Source organism: Castor canadensis, chromosome 3, assembly GCF_047511655.1.
Source record: "Castor canadensis chromosome 3, mCasCan1.hap1v2, whole genome shotgun sequence".
Taxonomy (NCBI): Eukaryota; Metazoa; Chordata; class Mammalia; order Rodentia; family Castoridae; genus Castor; species Castor canadensis.
This window is the reverse complement of record NC_133388.1, coordinates 58,437,941-58,443,731: the sequence shown is the minus strand read 5'-3', so window position 1 is coordinate 58,443,731 and position 5,791 is coordinate 58,437,941.

The following is a 5,791-nucleotide window of genomic DNA, read 5'->3' as shown; positions in this document are numbered from 1 at the left end:
GAGGCACATTTTGTATTTTCAGTAATAACACAGGCAACAATGTTGCTAAACTTTCTGCCAGGACATAATGTATTGCTTTTCCCCAAGTTCCAACTTTTTGTTAACTACCCATCAAACACATTGTTAATTCCCTTCAGAATTCTATGAATAGCTTCAAGGCCCTTCCAACATTTTTCTACTTCTGAGTATCAAAGCCAATACCACAAATTTAAAGTTTGCTTACAAAATCTCTTTCCTAGTATCTTCATCTGTACCAATAACTTATTATGTAAGCACAAACTCTGCTGCATAAACCAGTTCTTTGCTATGATTTAATATGTTTTCTGATACCCAATTAGGCTCAACTAGGAACTCTTTTCCATGCAGTTTGTACAGATGATGGCTGAAAACAACTTCTCACACACATATTTGCAGTTGCTTCTGACTATTTTCTGTGGTCTGACCTGAAACTCTTGATCAAATTTTCTATGTTTAATTTCTAGACTAGCTCAGTGGTAGAGCGCTTATTTGGCATGAAGAAGGTGCTAGGTTGATTCCCAGCACTGAAAAGGGAAGGAAGAAAGGGAGGGAGGGGGAGAAGGAAGGAAGGAAGGAAGGAAGGGAGGGAAGGAGGAAGGAAGAAAGGAAACCTAAACACTTTGTCTATGTATCCTGGGATTCTCTAAAGCATTGTTTCTGTGTTTCCACAAATGGAATACTGAGAAAGAGCTAGGCAGGTCCTGGGTTATCTTTTGTGACCTAACCTTCAAAGGCATGTGGATCCCTGCTACCACTTTTTATTTGTTAGTTACCAAGGGGACTTCTATAATGGTAGACCAAAGAACCTTAAAAAATTTGCTTTTTCATAAAAGCAATAAGGAAATTGGTAAAAATTTTCAATTTTTTTATAACTCTGAAAATTAGTTAAAGACACCGTCCAAGATACATTTATTCTATAGAAGTTTTTTCTTACTAAAAATAGTGAGCTTTATGTTGATTTAACTTACTCTATTTTCTTATCCTCAGATCCAAGCCTACTTTTTAAAAATTATTATTATCATATTATTGTTGTGTTAGAGGTATATTTACAAAAGTTCTTACAATATATCGTAGCTGAATTCACTCCCTCCCCCACATCATTCTCCTTTATTTCTCTCTCCTCCCATTCCTGGAATAGTTTCAACAGGCCTCATTTTTCCATTTTCATACATGACTACATAATATTTCCAGTACAGTCACCCTCCTACACCCTTTCCTTGTATCTTCCCCCTCCCACTGGTGCCAACCCCCAGACAGGACCTGTTTACCTTCCTGTTCTCCATTTAGGTAAAAAGGCATAGGGAGTTTTACTGTGACATTTCCATGAATATTATAAACCAAATTGTTTCATCTCCTCTCTTTTTCTCCATTTAACATTAATCACCTTCTTATGGTGATTTCAACAGGTTTAGAAATTCTATATTCATTCTTGTATAGAAAGTACATCAACCATATTCACCTTCTTAGCTTCTTTCTTTTACTCTCCCTCTTCCAATAGTGACTTCCCCTTAATATGGCCTGTTTTTCTTAATACAAATACATTTGTAATGTGTCTGTCTTCCACATATGAGAGAAAGCATGTGGCTTTTGGCTTTCTGGACCTGGCTAACTTCCTTAAGATGATAGCTTATACTCTCTCTTCAGCAAAATTAGAGATAAGGGCAAAATAGTTTCTGCCTGGTAGTGAGGGGGTAGGGGGGGAGAGGGAGGGGCAGGGTAAGTAAGGGAGGGGGTGGGGGAGGGGGGGAGAAATGACCCAAACATTGTATGCACATATGAATAAAAGAAAAAAATTTAAAAAAAGATGATCTCCAGTTCCCTTCATTATCTATATGTGTGTGTGTGTGTGTGTGTGTGTGTGTATGTATATATATATATATATATATATATATATATATTTTTTTTTTTCCCTTAATCCATTCGTCAGTTTTAGGGCATCTGGGTTGTTTACATAGTGGGTTATTGTGAATATTGCTGCAATAAACATGGTGTGCAAGTGTATTTATTTATTGTATCTTGACTTATTTTCCTTCAGGTATATCCCTAGAAGTAGTATTGCTGGATCATATGGCAGTTCTATTTTTAGTTTTTGAAGAGCCTCCATACTGTTTTCCATAGTAGTTGTAATTTACAGTCCCATCAACAATGTATGATGACAACAAATGTTTGTGCTTTTGTTATTGTTTGTGTTTTTGATGATAGCCATTCTAAGAGAAGTATGGTAGAATACTAATGTGGTTTTCCACAACAAAAGAAATGATCACCAGATTGAAGAGCCCATAGAATAGGAGAAAATCTTTGCTTAGCTATACATCTGACAAGAGATTAATAACTAGAATGTAGAGGGAGCTCAAAAACTAAACTCCCCCCAAGTCAATGACCCAATGAACTGCACTGAACAGAGATTTTTTTCAAAGGAAGGAGTTCACATAGACAAAAAACACATGAAGAAATACTCAATATCCCTAGCTGTATAGGAAATACAAATCAAAAACATCCTGGTTTGTATCCTACAAACAACCACTGGAGGCAGTGTCCTGGGTAAGGTCCCTTCCAAAACCTTCATCTCCAAATTGTCACTATTTGACATAATTGATGGCACTTTGATAAAATCTTATACACAGGGCTGCTGTTAAATGGTCCAACTCAGAGCTAGCTCAAAAGGAATACCTTTATCACTAAATTGTTTGTTGAAAACAATCAATGGCAATTGTTTAACTTTGAACATGACTGAGGTGAAAATTATCCATTGGAAAAGGAAGAACTGAAAAGGAAAGTCTTGGGAATGAAATGTACATAGGGATCTTTGAAATTCACAAAGGGCTCTGACATAATACTGGATTTAAAAGATCACACACATGTATAGGGCTATACAAATGCTCAAGAAATTCTGTAAACATCCTTGTCTTTTGCTTTTGCCTGGCCTTAAGGCCCTGTGAGAATAAGTAGTGAACTTACTATAGAGTTGTAAACTTTACACATAGAGTCCCTTGACTAAGAATAGGAAACATTCTGGTTCAGAGAAATTAAGAAAGTTTATGTGTAGTCATTCCATTCAAGAAGACATCTCTAAGTTAACAAAGCAGTCTTTAATGAACACACACAGCAAGGAATAATGACTTGAAAGAATTATCTAAGCAATTCCATTAGTGAAATAAACTGCAAAAACAACAGCAGGAACAATAGTAACAGGATGGACAAATGGGGAGACAGAAGTCTTATTTGCAGAATTGCCACATTATTTAAAATGTTGAGTTTTCAAGAGAAATGTTTAATTAGTATTGTCAAAAGACAGAGGAAAAAAACCAAATAATACAAGCAGTCTATACAGGAGTCCAGATGTTTAATTTATTAGATAAAGGCTTCAATTCATCTATATAAGTAAAATGTGAAATAAGAGCTTAAGAAAGATATAGGAAGTCTCAAAAAAGAAAAAAGAATCAAACAGAAACACTGGAAATAAAATTTCCTTAAGACAAATAAAATGTACAGATGAAAGCCATGGGAGCAGACTAAAACAAGTGGAAGACAGAATTTCAGGGTTCAAAGACAAAATAGATATTTAAAAAACAGAAGACTATTTAGAGAAAAGACTGCAGATCAATGTAAGGAATATGCAAAAATTCTGTGACTCCATCAAAACACCAAATCTGAGAATCTTGGACATCAAAGAAGGAGAAGAGGTGAAAGTCAAAGGCATAGAAAATATATTCAACAAAATAATGCACAGAACTTCCCAAATCTTGAGAAAGAGATGTCCATACAAGTAAAGGAAGTCTCAAGAACACCAAACAGTCATGAACAAAATAGAACCTCTCCATGGCATATCATAGTTAAAACAATAAGTACAGAGAACAAAGAAAGAATATTGAAAGCTGTAAGAGATATAATCCAATAATATATAAAGGTAAGCCCATGAAAATAATAGCAGGTTTTTCAATGGAAATCTTAAAAGCCAGAATGGCATGGCATGAAGTATTTTGAGCACTGAATGAAAACAATTGCAATCCTAGGGTACTCTACCCAGCAAAACTATCATTCAAAATTGAAGGAGGAATAAAAATCTTCCATGATAAACAGAAACTAAAACAGTACATGATCCCTAAACCAGTACTTCAGAAGATTCTGAAAGGAATCCTTCACATGGTAGATGAAAATAAACATTGCCATAAAAGGATGAGAATTATTAAATCTCAAGGAAAAAGCAGATAAGTAATTCAAGAGGACCATAGAATTAGCTGTACACACACAAACCATTACACAACAAAAGTAACTAAATGGCAGGAATCACCACATACCTCTCAATATTAATACTGAATTTTATTGGCTTCAACTGCCCCATTAAAAGACATCAATTGACAATCTGGATTTAAAGGAAAGACTCAGCAATTTTTTGTTTACAAGAAACCCATTTTGTGGACAGAAACAATTATTGGCTTAGGGTGAAAGTTTGGGAAAATAGTAAGCTAATGTTCCATGAAAAAAAGGCAGGAGTAGCTATAATTAGTCAGATAAAGTACACTTTAAACCTAAATTAGTCAGAAGAGGCAAAGAAGGTAGCTTCATACTAATAAAAGGAAATACATCAGGAGGAAATAAGAATTGTTAATTTTTTTCTTTATTCATTTATTCATATGTGCATACATTGTTTGGGCCATTTCTTCCCCCAGAATTGTTAATTTGTATGTGATCAATCTTGGTGTAACTAACTTCATTAAACATACACTGCTGGACTTAAAAACACAGACCCCAACACAGTGGTGGTGGAAGACTTCAATACTTCTTTGTCACCAAGAAATAGGTCATCCAAAAATCAACAAGAAATGCTAGAGTTGAATGACCCCATAGATCTAATTGACCTGGCAGATGTCTACAAAGTATTCCATCCTGCAACAGCACAATATGCATTTTCTCTCAGCAACCCATAAAACTTTCTCCAAAATATATCATGTGTTAGGCCACAAAGCACATCTCAATAATATAAGAAAATTGAAATAAACCCCCTGCATAGTGTCTGACCATAATGCAATAAAACTAGAACTCAACAACAAAAGAAACAGCAGAAAATACTCAAACACCTGGACAATAAACAACACATGGCTCCATGATTGATGGGTCCTAAGAGAAATAAGGGAGGAAATCAAAAAGTTCCTAGAGTTTAATAGGAATGAAAGCACAAATTATCAGAACCTATGGGACACAGCAAAAGCAGACCTAGGGGAAAATTTATAGCAATGAATGTATGTATTAAAAAACCAGAAAGATCTCAAATAAATGACCTAATGCTGAATATCAAACTCCTAGAAAAACAAGAACAAGCTAGACCCCAAGCTACCAAAAAGAGAGAAATAATAAAAATAAGGGCTGAAATCTATGAAATACAGACCAAAAAAAAAAAAAAAAGCCATACAAAGCATTAATGAAACAAAAAGCTGGTTCTTTGAAAAGATAAATAAAATTTACAAACCCCTGGCAAATATGACTAAAATGAGAAGGGAAAAGACACAAATAATAAAATTAGAAATGAAAGAAGGGAGATTATGAAAAACATCAAGGAAATCCAGATATTCATCAGGGACTACATTGAAGACCTATATATTCAAAAAAATTGGATACTCTAGAAAAAATGGAAAATTTTCTAGATATTGACCATCTAAAATTGAACCAAGAGTATATAATTGGTATAAATAGATATATAGCAGGCAATGAAATTGAAGCAGCAATAAAGAAACTCCCAAAAAAACAAAGTATAGGGACAGACAGATCTACTACT